Source organism: Rutidosis leptorrhynchoides, chromosome 9, assembly GCF_046630445.1.
Source record: "Rutidosis leptorrhynchoides isolate AG116_Rl617_1_P2 chromosome 9, CSIRO_AGI_Rlap_v1, whole genome shotgun sequence".
NCBI lineage: Eukaryota > Viridiplantae > Streptophyta > Magnoliopsida > Asterales > Asteraceae > Rutidosis > Rutidosis leptorrhynchoides.
The window spans coordinates 234,189,331-234,205,502 of NC_092341.1; the positions used below are offsets into that span (position 1 = coordinate 234,189,331).

The window sequence follows — 16,172 nt, forward strand, 5'->3', positions numbered from 1 at the left end:
GATCACGTCCTCGTGATCCTTGTCACTTAACCAAACGGACCACACTCCACGGTGCTCAGGCATAAGTCCCAATCCGACTTTCCTAAGCAATTCTTCCCAATGAATCGCCTTTAACAACTACATCGTCACCCGTGATTTATCAAATCCACAATCCGAGCACTAAAACCATGCTCATTCCCTAACATCGGGAAAACTCAACCAATCTCGTACCGAGATATCAATCCCTTAGCGTACCCTTACCGAGTACAATGCTAAAAGCAACCAAGTCTCAATCTATGGTCAACAACCCGAAGCGATGAAGACTGATCCAAACGAATCCTTACGGATAACACCAATCACTAATCATCCCTTGTAGTGCGCAATACGACCAATACGCAACCACCGTAACATCATAAACAAACGGCTAAAACCGATAGCGCCCAAAATGACTATGGCAACGCTAATCCAAAGGTGTACAAAATCGACTATCGTCACACCCGTAACAACATGTGAGCGAAACACGGCTATCGCATCACTAATCCCACAACATGGTCCTCACGACCCCACCATCGGTGTATAAAACAACCGATAGATCAAACAACACGGTCCTTACGACCCCACCATTGGTGTATAAACAATCAATAGATCAAACGACATGGTCCTTACGACCCCACCATTGGTGTATAACCAACCAATAGATCAAACAACATGAAGGCTGGCCGAAAACACACGCGCCTTAGTGAATCCGAACTACACGCGACACTACCTTCACCACAACAACAATCGGGATTGGCCGAACTACACGCGCCTTAGTGAATCCGAACTACACGAGAGTCCCTATCCCAAAGGAATGACTGAACTACACGAGTCATTTGTGAATCCGAACTACACGAGACTCACTCCTCAATACAATGACCGAAACCACACGAGTCATTTGTGAATCCGAAATACACGCGACTCACTTACACAATAAGATGACCGAACTACACGCGTCATCGTGAATCCGAACTACACGTGATCCACCTCCAAAACTCAACACAGGAATGGTACTCGCATTTCCCACCGGTAATCGCATTTCCCGATAATGTTATACCATGCGGATATAACACTACTCCCATCACACACGCTCTTTGGCCTCCATCACGACGAGTAGTGCAACATCGCGCACTGCTACACCATAGTGCATCCTAACGGAATACACTAACCATCAACACACGCTCTTTTGGCCTCGATCAACGAGTAGTGCAACATCGCGCACTGCTACACTATAGTGAATCCTAACAGATACCACTAACCATCACCATACGTACGCGTACACAACGCCAACACAAACGAGCAAGAACTGCCCATATCGCACATAGGCACAAAACAACAATTCCCCAAGAGAGAACCCGACACGCACATCCCTTAATCGAGGGATTTCACCTTGCTCATCAAACACGTCCATCATCCCTCAACGAGATTTACCACATTACCACCTCGGTGATATTTCAAATCCAAAATCATAAGTACAACTTAACCGAAATTGTACTCTGCCACAAGTCGACCAAAACTAGGTCCCGACACAAATTCAGGACCTACTAAAAGCGTCATCCGAAATCTCACACTAAAACCTCCTCGTGCGGGAGTGTAACTCCCCCACTTGGAACTACGTTCCATAACCGCATCCTGTACAACCGTACCATGCTACCAAAGGTAGACTTTACCAATAATTGGGTTCACACGACCCATCACCATATCTTGCTCCAACCTTGAGCACACGAAGAATTTCAACCAATCCTTCAACACTTCGAACGAAAAGTGTACCCCAATTACACGAGCTCTACTCTCGCAATCATCCCATTGCTATGGCTTGTCAAATTTCACCCAGTCACTCATGTACTTAAGGGTTTCATCTTGGTACCCTAAGTACAATGTAACCACAACACAATCGGAGTCGAACACCACGCTAGTAGGTATGAAAGAGGCACCTAATGTCGCGTCACGTAGACTCCTTTACCAACATACATCGAGATCCAACACTCGATCTCTCGGGTTTCATCCCACTCGACGAACCTCATGGTTCATCAACTTTAACACGAGAGCGCCACGCTCTAACATCCGAACACCAAAGCCCATTTCCATGGTTTGGTAGAAACATTTCCCAAATACTAAGGAATGCTTGGTTGCACCAAGTCTTACGCCCTTCGCCCGACAATCAAATGTCACCATAGGGTACTTCCATTAGGAATGTCACCCATAACAACAATATGCACAACACAAGTCATTTAACAACTCAAACTCATCGGCACAAAATAAATAATCAAAGGACGTATCTATTAAAACGAAACGTACCTTAACGTCTCCTTGTCGCACACGTCCCCGCCAACTTGGGACATTCCGACTTACGATGTCCTTCTTCTTGGCAATTGAAGCACACCATGCCATCACCCTTTGGTACCGAACATTCCCAAGACTTGTGACCCCTCACGCCACAATTGTAACACCTAGACGCACTAGCATCCGATATAACCGTCCGTGCACCACCCGTGTTCACGCTCGGACCCTTAGTCCTCTTACTCGGAGCACCATACGAAACAACCCTTCTTTCACTTGAAGGTTCACTCTTCTTGGATCGTGAATACGACTCGAAACCTCTAGCCAAGGCGAATAATTCCGCAAACAATTTCGCTTGACCCCGGCTAATTTTACTCTTCAAGTCATCATTCAAGGTCCGATAAAAATCTTGCATTAACAAATGATCATTCCCCAAATACTCCGGGCAAAAACGAGCCTTCGCCATAAAGGTCGTCTTGAGAGTATTCAAATCCATAGAACCCTGATGCAAATTTCGCAACTCATTACGCATTTCTGACAAATCGGCTGAAGTTCGGAACTCCTCGAAGAATTCCTTCTTAAACTCGTCCCATGATAACGCCATAAACGGTTCACCACCGACAAGATCAATCTTACCATCCAACCAATCCTTTGCCCTACCCCGCAACAAACTCGTAGCGAGTCTCGTCTTTTTCTCAGGAGGGCAATCAATAGTACGAAAACACCCTTCGACATCCGAGATCCAAGTTGTGCTTATCAAAGGATCCGGTTCCCCGTCATACATTGGGGGTTTAGTCCTCATGAAGCTCTTAAGACAACGCTCCATTTCACTACTACCCCGAAATTCGGAATACTTTCTATCCATTTCTTCTCGAAACGCACTCATTTGCTCCGCAATGGCGGCCGCAACTCTAGCGTTAAACTCCACGTCGTTCGTCTCGATCCCGTTTCCCGTCGCCATTCTAAGGAATGCAAAAGCGATTAGATCACGAACGTATAAAGTTATACACACAACACCGCCCCATCTTGCTAAACACTCGTCGTACATCGCTTGTTAGACACGATTTGCACCCGTAATAAGGTTTGCAAGTCCTTATTACGAACACACGCCGCATCAACTCGTTAGTACAATGACCGCCTCGCTCGATGATAGAAACAACACAAACAAAATTCTACGCGATATAAACACACACGAGAATTACACCATAACACAAATAATATATTAATAATACCCGCATTACTAATATAAACGTTAGTCCACCTACAAGCAAGGCACTAACCATAACCCATTCCGACCCGTAATCCTACAAGTCCCGCAACAAATTAAGCACACACAAAAGTCTAAGTCTAGGCACCTATCTCAAGTCACCTAAATCCCTTAGACCATGCTCTGATACCACTTGTAACATCCCAACCCGTTAACCAACCAAAAACGCGGAATAAAAAAAAAATTTAAAACTGACTAGGCTGACCAGATGGGGTGCGCGGCGCGCACACCCACCTGTGCGCAGCGCGCACAGGGCCTGGCATCCCGCTGTCCGGATTTTCCAACTCACGCGAAAAGATCTTCGACTTCCCGACACATTTAGACCAAATGCTTTTCACAACATAATACAATAGTTAAAATTAAAACGTTCCATTAATAAAAAGGGTTTTACGACACCGGGCCCACATATGCCCAAATTACCCTTAAGTACATAATACTAGTTTCGACCACACGACTTTTAATACAAAATAAAGCTGAGCATGGCGATTGGGGATACACTACCCAATCCTAAACAATCCAAAAGCAAGCCTTCTAAAGCAACTACGCGAGTCCACTAGTCTCACGCTTACCCGAGCCACCACGTCCATGCAATCTATAAAAAAAGTCAACAACGAGAGGGTAAGCTAACGCTTAGTGAATGATAATATACTACATATATATATGTATAAAATGAATACGCCACACAAATATCAAATACCGCATACCGAACAACCAAGCATAAAGGCAAGCTAGTCTAGGCGTACCGTACAAACACTAAGCACGAGCTAAGATACAACAACAAAAATATAAGTTCACCAACGACGATGTGAACCACGCCAAATAGCTACACCCGGAGGGTTAGCTACAACATAACAATACATTAATATATAACAATATAAACGAACAAGGTTAACACCTTAAACCAATACCGAGAACCAAATACCACAATGAAGATTGGCCGAACTACACGAGCCTTAGTAATCCGAAACCACACGAGATTACTATCTTCACAACATCGAGGTTGGCCGAACTACACGAGCCTTAGTAATCCGAAACCACACGAGATTACTACCTCAATAAGATGACCGAACTACACGAGTCATCGTGAATCCGAATACACACGCGATTCACTTCTCAACATTAAACCCTTCCCCATTGGGGTTATATCAACCCCATCACAACCACGTGTGATAATGTACACGCGAACGTGTACTTCGCCAAAGATGGTCAACCAAAATGCACAACCGTGCCAATTGGACTCATGCAAAAGTCCATCAAATCCACCTATATGTGAAGTGAGCTCTATAGCCGAGAATCACTTCACCCGACCCGCACCCATCCTACACATACATATGCACATAGGATATTATCACTCACCTTGAAGTCTTGAAGAAAGCTTCCAAGTAAACCGCAACTCGCCAATGGAAAATACCTATTCCATTATCACAATTACAACAATACACTTATAGTGTATTTACAAACCAACTCAATTCGACACTTAGTGCATTGCACTTACAAACACCAAACGCGTCCAAACTAACCACTAATCACTAATCACAAGTGAAAATGGTCCTAATAAGCCAAATGAACCCAAACTTAAGTGTTTAACACTTATCAATCTCAAAATCACCCAAAAACCCTAATTTTGACTCAATTACAAAATTAGTCTTTCAAACACACCAAAAAGGGTTCCAATACTTCCATAATCACTAAACCTAGTGATTAAACCCAATTACAAGTCATAAACAAGACCGATTTGTTCACCAACCCAAAATCCACCAACAATAACAATAAACCCGATTACTAGCATCAACAAACTCACTTCAAGAGTTTTAAATGGGTTTCTTAACAATTTAAGTTAAAACCCTAACTTTGAATATCAAATCAAACAATGAAATTCGGAGTTAGAACTTACCACAACAACCGAAACGTAGCTAGGAACGAGGTGAACAACTTTAACACTTGAGCTTTTGATCAAACCAAGCTTCTTCTTCACCAAAACCCCAATTCCCTCTCTAGAACTCTCTCTCTCTCTCTAGATATTTGAGAGTGTTTGTGGATGTGAAATATGATCCAAAAGTGAATCCAAACCAGCTGATATGGCCTGAGATCCAGCCTCATGTGAAAAGACCAAAATGCCCTTCATTAAACTCAAAATAGAAAAAGACAGGATTCTGTCGCTGGGCTAGTGCGCGACGCGCTCACCCAAGGGTGCGCGGCGCGTACACTGGTCTGGGCAGAATCTGAGCCTTTTGATTTATACCACGTTTCACCCATTATACGCACATCATTTATACTCTAAGTATACTAAATATTAGGGTCTTACAAAACACAACATGAAAAAATATAATAAAAAGACAATAATACCACGGACTATTTGTTAAATTATAGATAGGTAAAATTTAAATCTTCCGGTCCAGTCCTTTTCACGGTTTTTTCGGGTCCACTCCGTCCCATACCGAGGACCGAAAAATATGAAATCTAAGGATCATGAACTGTATCGAAACTCTTCAATCCGGTTTGGTTCCAGTCCGGTTCAATCCGGTCCTCAATTTTTTCGAGTACCATGCACACCCCTGCTACCTACGTTAACATTTTTTTTTTTTTTTACTAATAATCTACGCAAGCTAAACTACTCGCATTCTATAATTGTAAAATGCGTAGCGTATATAAGTCAACGTTAGAAGTAAACTCTTGCGTCAATGAAGACGTTTCTTTCCAACTCTTGTGGATATTGTTCCTAAGGTGCACAGCGTTACAGCAATTGCAAAATTATATGGTCGATCAGAACAACTCTTACGTATCAAACTCAATTTATGTTTCTCACCACTTTTCGATCAATCTGTTCTAAGATCCAGTCTAAAGGCTTCTTTCAGAATCTTTCTGTTGTGAATTTCAACAGCCTCTGTTACTAGCAGGTTATCACTTCACCTTCGAATTTAATGATTGATATATCTAGGGTTTTATAATTTAGGAAAACAATAATGATATGTTAGTAGTTAACTGCAATTAAACTTTGATGTTTGTCATCTTGCTTGTCAGTATTCATTGTTATCGCTTAATTTTATACTTGTGAGCTGTAGAAGTACAAGTGATGATGTCATCAAGAAGGCTACCACATATTTATGATGTTTTCATTAGTTTTCGAGGGGTGGACACTCGAACGGGATTCACTAGCCATTTATATGATGCTTTAATTCGAAACGGCATTAGCACGTTCAAAGATGACAGGAGGCTTGAGATTGGGAAACTCATTGATGTTGAGCTTCTAAAGGCCATAGAAATATCATGATTCGCCATTGTGGTTTTATCGAGCAGTTTTGCAACATCTACATGGTGTTTGGAGGAAACTGCAAAGATTGTTGATTGCATTGATAGTGACGGGATGACTGTTATTCCTGTTTTTTACCATGTGACACCCTCTGAGGTAGAACATCAAAAAAATTGTTTTGAACAGGGGTTTACAAAGCATGAAACAGATCCTGAAATTCCATCACAACAGGTGAAAACATGGAGAGCTGCTCTCAAAAGGATAGGGAATTATTCGGGATTGCACGTGACACAGCACAAGTAGTACCATTTTTCCTTTTATATATTGTCATTTGAAAGTTATTTTTTTTTATGCTAATAAGTCAGTTCCTAATGTAACTGGCATAGTTCTTCTAGCTACCTACATACTCTGATGCATGTCTGGTTATGTGCAGGAATGAAACAGAAGTCATTAGTGAAATTGTTACACGAATCTCCAAGGAAACTAGGGAAACAATACCAACTGATCTTTCCAAGGGTATAGTGGGAATCGGGCTACGATCCGATGAAGTGAAAAGACTTTTGAGAGTTGACTCTTGGGAAGTTCTTTTTATAGGGATTTGTGGGATAAGTGGAATTGGTAAGACTACTTTGGCTGAATCTGTCTATAGTGAAATTCGAAGTAAGTTTTATGGAAGTTGTTTCATTGAAAACATCAAGGATATTACTAAGCAAAATGATAGTACTGGTTAATGCAAGTTACAACAGAAACTCCTGGATGAATTATCCCAAAATAAAAGCATTCATGTTCAAAATGTTATCCAAGGAAAAGTTTTGTTGGGGACAAAGCTACGTGGTTTGAAGGTTTTAATCATTTTGGATGATGTGAATCATCTAGACCAGTTAGATTATTTAGCTGGGGGGCATGAATGGTTTGGACCTGGCTCCAGAATCATAGTTACCACGACCAATGCGGACTTGCTGAATCCATACAAAATAGATGAAATATATAGGTGTGAAGAAATGAATGGTGATGAAGCTCTTAGACTTTTTTGTAACTCGGCCTTTGAGCAAGCCCATCCTGCACCTGGTTATGAAAAGTTGTGTGATGATATTGTGAAGCTTGCTGGTGGTCTTCCATTAGCTCTTAAAGTTTATGGTTCTCTGTTATGCGGAAAGGAGATAAACTATTGGAAAGGCATGTTGAAGAAACTTAGAGAATATCCAGACAAAGAAGTTTGTGGAAGACTTGAAGTAGTTTATGCTAGACTTGATGAAGATCAGCAGAAAGCCTTCATATATATTGCATGTTTCTTGAAAGGGAGAGACAAAAATTTAGTAAAAGATATACTAAGCAATATCGGTTTGTATGCTGAGTGTGGAGTTACTGATCTAATGAACAAGTTCCTCATAACTATCAATCTTGAAGATTGTGTGTGGATGCACGATCTGCTCCAACAAATGTGCTGGAAAATTATTCGCAGAGATGATAAACACGTTGCAATTAAGTCTCGTGAAGATATCTTATATAAGGTTTGTGATACGGATGGCTTTCCCTAAAATACCTTGACATTTTACGTTAGCTCTCTTCACACGTATAAAAATTACCACTTCTGATTTTGCAAAACTCAAGTCTATGTGTTAATCGAACTTAAATATGACATGGATCATTTTTTATTTTAAATGTTTAATATAAAAGGGTGTACTTATGAAGTTTAGAAATACTTCTCTAAGGAGTGATTAGAAATTTCTTGAGTACCTATGAAGTTTAAGCAATCACAAGTACTCACTGAATAGTTACAAAGGCTTTAACTCAACGATATGCCTGTCTTCTCGTAGAAGTGATAGATATAATTGTATTACTAACTCTGTTATTGTGCTTGTGAATACTAGGGAGCACAAAAGGTTGAAATCATCAACCTGGAGCCATATAACGATGAAGTGGAAGATGAGACAATTGACCCAGCATCTTTCTCAAAGATGGTGAAGCTGAAATTTCTCAGAATTAGCAACTTACACTTTTCTGATGGTCTTAATTATCTTTCAAATGATCTACGAATTCTAGAGTGGTATGGCTGTTCTTTGAAGTCATTGCCTTCATCGTTTGGACCAAAACATATCTTTGTACTTGAAATGTGTAATAGCCAACTTAGAACACTTTGGGAGAAGAATGTAGTAAGTATTGTCATTATACGTAAAATTTCAGTCATGATTTGCAGTATATTTTATGTAGAGATCTGACAATTTCTTTATTCACTCAGGTTTTCCCAAATTTGAGATCTATTAACCTCAGTTTATCAAAGTATCTGACCAAAATTCCAGACTTGACATCAGCATTGAATCTTGAGAAACTAATTCTTGAGGGCTGAACAAATTTGACTGATCTACACGAATCAGTACTCCTGAAAAGGGTAAGATATATGAATCTTAAAGGTTGTACAAGTCTTCAAAGCCTTGGCAGAAGGACTATGGAAATGGATGCTCTCGAGGCACTTTATTTGTCTGACTGTTCAAATCTTGAAAATATTCCTGATTTTGGAGTGAACATGCTCTTGGAGCATTTGTATGTGGATGGAACTCGCATCAAGAAATTACCAGACAACGTAGGTAAAATGTATTTTTTGAGGAAGCTTAATGCGAATGGAACTTGTATTGAAGAGCTTCCCTCAATTTATTGTTTCAGAAGGCTAAGACTCCTATGTGTTAATAGATGTCCGCTTTCATTTGAAACTAGAAGTTCTCTCTTTGCAAATATAGATGCAACTTTATCAGGTATAAGGGATCTGGATCTGAGTTATTGCAATCTGGTCGTTGTTCCTGATGCGATTGGTTTGTTGCATCGGCTACTCAATTTGGATCTTTCTGGAAATGATTTTGCATCGCTGCCAGCTAGTATGAGTCTCCTTTCAAATCTTAGATTACTTTTGTTGAATGATTGTAAGAATCTAAAGTCACTAGCGAAGCTTTCAATAGTAAATGAGGATACACTTTATGGACTTCAAATCAGATTCATTTACTACATTTCGAGAGAACGGGTACAAGTGTCTAAATTTGATACCACATCAAACAGCAGTACTCCAACGGTGTCATGTTTGAACTGCCCTAAGCTGGCAGAGGATGAAAATGGTAGTCATCTAGCAGAACAAATATTAAATAACTACCTTCAAGTCTCTCTCTCTCTCTCTCTCTCTCTCTCTCTCTCTCTCTCACACACACACACACACACACACACACACACACTCTTAGACGCTCTAGATGTGTAAGAATGCGTGTTTTTATGTTTATAGACTCTCATTTGTAGTATGAAGATCACATCTGCATTTATTGATGTAGATACGCTTCCATGATCTAAACTCATTTTAGTATACCTGGAAAATGGGTCAGGGTGGGTCGGTTTGGGTAACGGGTCAAAACGGTTTTGGGTTGAAATTGGTCATGGGTCAAACGGGTCAAATTTTTAAACGGGTCATCTACTTTTACATTTATTATATTATATTATTTATTATTAGTTATATATATATATATATATATATATATATATATATATATAGGGTCATAATCAAGAGGGAAACACTTTTTTAGGGGGAAGTAAAGTTTTTTGGTTTTTTTTGAATTTTTTTTTTTTCAGACATCAAGTTTAGGTGAAAATATGAACATTTAAAAAAGACACTTTGTGATGAATGTTATTATTTAGGCAGGAAAACGATCGAAGAAATAATTGATAACATTCTTCACGAGTAATGAGTAATGTTATTCCTAATAATATTTTTGGAACGTTGTTTTCTTCATCTTATATGACGTTTTTTTTTTTTTTCTCAAAATTTAGCCCGATTTAGAGTTTAGGGTTTAGGGTTTAGTGTTTTGGGTTTAGTCCCTAAACCCAAAACACTAAACACTAAACCCCAAACTCTAAACCGTTCGTGTTAAAAATTCAATCTAAACCGTAATTTCTAAACCCTAATAGCTAAACCCTAATAGCTAAACCCTAATTTTTGAACCCTAATTTTTAAACCATAATTACTAAACCCTAATTTTTAAACCCTAAAAAAAAATAAAAAAATAAAAACTCAGCAAAAAAACATTACACATGATGCATGTTTTTATTTTCTTCTTCGAGCGTTTTCCTGCCAAAATAATAACATTCATCACAAAGTGTCTTTTTAAATGTTCATATTTTCATGTGATCTTAATGTCTGAATTTTTTTTTTTTGAAAAAAAACAAAAAAAATTTACTTCCCTCCACTTCTCCCGAAAAAAGTGCTTCCCTCTTGATTAAATCAATATATATATATATATATATATATATATATATATATATATATATATATATATATATATATATATATATATATATATATATATATATATATATAGGGGGCAGGATCAATGGGGAAGTAACCAATCGGGGGAAAGCGGGGGGAAGCAAAATTATTTTTTTTTTTTCGTTTTTTTTGAATTTTTTTTTTCCAGCATCAAGATCACACGAAAATATGAACATTTAGAAGAGACACTTTGTGATGAATGTTATTATTTAGGCGGGAAAACGATCGACAAAAATAACATTCAAGATAATATTGTTCGTGAAGAATATGAACGTTTTTTTTTCATGTTTTGTGAAAGTAAAATTTAGCCCGATTTAGAGTTTAGGGTTTAGGGTTTAGGGTTTAGGGTTTGGTGTTTTGGGTTTATTCCATAAACCCAAAACACCAAACCCTAAACCCTAAACCCTAAACTCTAAACCGTTCGTGTTAAAAACTCAATCTAAATCCTAAATCTAAACCCTAAATCTAAACCCTAAATTTCTAAACCCTAATATATAAACCCTAATATCTAAACCCAAATATCTAAACCCCAATATAGCTAAAACCTCAAAATACGCTCGAAAAACACGATAATTGTTATATATTACTTCTTCGAGCGTTTTTCCGCCAAAATAAAAACATTTATCACAAAGTGTCTCTACCAAATGTTCATATTTTCATCTCATCTATAATGTTCGTGAACAAAGTTTTTTCAAAAAACGAAAAAAAAAAACTATTTGCTTCCCCCCGCTTTCCCCCGATTGGTTACTTCCCTCTTGATCCTACCCTTCATAGTTATATATATAGAGGGGGGAGAGAGAGAGAGAGAGAGAGAGAGAGAGAGAATATTAATATACATAATAAATGATATAACTATGAATGCTTTCATAAATGTTTGACGGATGAAATTTGTTATGCTCGATCCATTAGACCCATTCACAAGACTTATTAGACCTCTCTCTTTTTAATGAGTTTTAGGAATCAATACCTTTGGACCTGTTCCTTAATATTTTTAAGACCCAGTAGGTTGGAGGGAAACGCATTAGACGTTTTTTTTAAGTTTTGATTTACATTGCTAGCCCTATCTTTTTTCTCAAAAATCAATTGACCCAAAAGCTTGACCCAGTTGACCAAAATTTGGGAGTATGGCTCTCAACAGCTTGTTGGGTACGTATATGCTTTAGGATATCCAATAACCAAATCATAAGCTGTATCGTTACAGTATTAATTAATGGCAATTTACAGCTGGTTGCTTTATAGTTGTTTTTTCCTAAATATAGAAACATAAATTTTTTTTTTCTTTTTATTCTTGTTTATTATGTAGTTACGGACAAATTATTGGATCACACCTGAAGCTGTATTTGAGATAGTTGGTGCTGGAAGTGAAATTCCACCAGCGTTCAAACTGCTAGGGTCTGATGATTTGATCCTTGAAGACCCATGGGTTGGAGTAGCCATATGTGCTGTGATTTCTGTCCAAGGTGTTGATGCTTCTTTAGAAGCCAAATATGTGGTAACTGCTCATATCTGTGTTGGGGAAAACAATTGGAAAATATCTGTCCCTGTAAATTTCTTGGTGGAAGGTTTGGAGAACCAATTGGTTTTATACTGGAAAACCACAGATGACCAGCGCAGAACTGTATATTCGAGTCAGTGTCGCTTTTCGTTTAGCGTGGACCCAGGAGGTGAGTATCCTCAATTCATTAAAATCAACACCTAAAACAAAACAAAAATAAATAAATAGTAGAAAAAAAGAGCTGTAATTATTGCATTCTAATCTGTATCTCTTTATTAGAATTGAGATCCTTTCATGTTTAAATCAACATGAGAGTTCATGCGATGAGAGAGATACAAAAATTGGGTTTATTGTTGGGTTCTAAATCATCATTATAAATTCCTAACTGGCCAACATGGTCATTGATAAGATATAAACAGCAGCAGAGATGAAATAACAGATTATAATGATAATGGGAAGAAGATGCAATATGAAATTGGAACTTTTATTGATAATAACTTAAAAGGAAAACAAAAATAAATCAGAGAAGATTCTAAACACTAGAATTCTTCCTGCCTAATATTCAGAGACGATGCAATACGATTGCAATCTTCCTGCCCACTCTCAGAGACAGAATTACAACTTAACAAATGAGAACCTGAATGCCTCTCTCACTAAGACACCCCTATTTATTGTGCTAGACTCAACAGAAATAACAAACTAAAATGATCCTGACCCTTCATATTGATCTTCTTCTCATACCCTCTATGACAGCCTTTTCAATAGTTTGGGCTTGGGTGATCCATAAATGTAACAATGGCCCATTTTCTATCAGTACCGCCTCGATAACAATAGGCTTGTCCTCAAGCCGATAGTCTGGATATCGGTTTTGGTTATTGAAGGAGTTTTCCCAAGAACTAGATTGCCATGGAATAAGCCATTGACGAAATTGCTTATTGATGATACGTATAATGATCCGTCTCAAAAAGACACTAATAAGCAGCATCCCGGCTAGGGTTTTTTACCCGGCATAAGCCGATCCCAGAAAAGAACGTCTTCCCGGCATTACCTCAGTAAACTGATCAGAAGGTTACTTATGCATGCACCCGGGAAGGACCGCGCCGGACAGCGGCTAGCCGGAAATGCCATATAAAATCCAGCCTGGATAAGCATATACGCTACCGGCATCATCTAGCCGGATGCAAAGGCATTCAGAAGATAAGAGCTATGTTAACACAATTAAGCCTGTTGAACAGACCGGCAATAACTTTGCCCGGCCATGACGGACACCGTGAAGAAACACTTGGAATAAATACGAAGCAAGACCCCTCTTGACTAAGCAAAGCATTCACCCGTAATGACCTAGTCGATGCCACCACACTACCGGAACTACCACAACTTCCCGGTTTGGTATTCTGGCATGGTACAAGGATAACGTCCTGGGATTATCACGCTGTCTCGGAGCAAGTGCGTTGTTCTAGAGCAGACACTTCATCCCGGAGTTAGTGCACTGTGCCAGAACGAATACACGATCCCGGAACAAACATACAAACAAGCTGCACGCCACGTCAGCCCATGAATCTAGGAAAGTTTGTTAGGATCTGCTCGATTATTCCCATGAAAGGGACAGGTTCCACGTCACCCCTCGGGGTTGGCAAAGTTTGTTACAACCATGAAAGGGACATGTGCCATGTCACCATTCCCTCATAACATCTATAAATACGCAAACAAGATCATTTATTCACCAACACTGGATGCATTAATGTTACTCTGCTCAAATTGATTACAGTAAAATCTCTGCGGGCGTTAACACAGTTCCGATCAATACTCCGGTCATTATCGGAATTAATCCTCACCTTAAGATATTAACTTATTCGATTCCGATCGAATAAAGTTAATCTAATCGATTGTTTTACGCCCTTGGAATCCAGATTCCAAATCGGGGTTTGCACAATTATTGGAGTTAAAACATTCGATCTACTCTTTTTCCCAAATCAAGCACTCAAACCTGAAATCTATTAAACCAAAACGATTTTGGTTTGATCACTTATCTTTCCTGATTGTAGCTTCCATGGAAGCAGGTTGCCATGCGATAAGCCAAAGTCGAACTTGTTGTTCATTATAAAGGATCGTATGAGTTGTGAAGCCGTTCCCCATAGTAGGATCAAATGAATAAGTTCCCACCACGTGATTGAACCAACCAAAGTCTAAAGCCTTACGATGCTCATTAAATGAAATACTATCTCTAAAACAAATTCTTAAAGAGCATATTGTCTTTAATTCTAAAACTAGAGTTGTTACAAGCTTCTTAGAAATAAAATTTTGGGATGCACCACTATCAAAAGGGATGGCAGTTGAGTGGTTGCTTAATTGACCTATCAGTTTTGGAGATTTAAGTTTTGAGGATGAATCACTAAGAATCCCTTTTTGTTTTAGGGCTTGACAATCACCATAGATGAGGTTCTTGATTGGGAGAGTTGGTTGAAGCACACAAGCTTGACCTTCAGAACCGTAATAATCATTCTCTCCTAATACCAGGACACGAATTTGGCCGACCGTTCAATTGTGTTGGTGAGAATACAGCGAACTAAAAGGTTTGGGCTGGTTATTATTAAGTATTGATGTAGATTTGTTTCTAAATGGGCTGAAGTAGTTGGGCCTGTCGCTTTTTAAATAGGTTAAGTAATTGGGCTTGTATGATTGGTTTAATTGTTGGTCAGAATAAAAGCTGGGCTTACCCTCGTTGGTTGAACCCTCTGTTGTAGCAGCCATGGAATTAGGGTTATTTTTGTTACTAGATATAATGTAATATGCAGTATAATATGTTGCATATTATACTTACATGCTTCATACCAACATGTTTACGTTTACCTATTGTACTTACATGACTTGTTATACTTGCATTTTTGACACTTACATATTTTACTTATATGTTATATTACATTATATTGTTACATGCTTTTTTATTTATACATATCGTATTGGAGTTTACATTATTCATGGTAAAGTTTCTATTTTATCAACTTTACTTGTTTATTTTTACTTCGCATATCAGAATTCATGGTTCTTTCTGGCCGGAGGTCCCTAGGAAGCAGCCTCTCTGCTCTACAGAATAGGGAGGGACGACTTCCTCTACTTGGGGACCGATAGGTATCCGTGGGTGAAGGAATGACTTCCCTTTTTACTTTAGGGTAGAGGAAAGCTTGTCTACATTTAACCTCCCCATACTCCACTTTAGTGGAATTGGGTATTGTTGTTGTTGTTGCTGTTGTTTGTTACTAGATCGATCAACAGCGGCTGGAGAATTTGCTATTGGAGAAATTGCGATTGCAATATTACGAGAGAGTTTAATAGCTTGATCACAGGAAGATAGATTCATAATTCGAATCCAATTTTTGATCTCTTCTTTCAAGCCACCACGAAACATGTCGATTGCTCTTTCTTCAGATTGATTAGGTATGAGGGAGGAGAGAGCTATGAATTTTTCTATGTATTCTTCTATATCACCTGTTTGATACAAAGACCCGAATGTCTCAACAAGTTGATCTTCTGATGTTGTGTGGTTATGAGGAACGGTGTTGGTGGT

General features: G+C 38.8%; 1 pseudogene; it reads left to right on the top strand.

The window, feature by feature from the left end:
• The first annotated feature begins 6,195 nt into the window (after positions 1-6,195).
• On the top strand, positions 6,196-16,006 carry LOC139868589 (TMV resistance protein N-like; annotated as a pseudogene).
• The last annotated feature ends 166 nt before the right edge of the window (positions 16,007-16,172 follow it).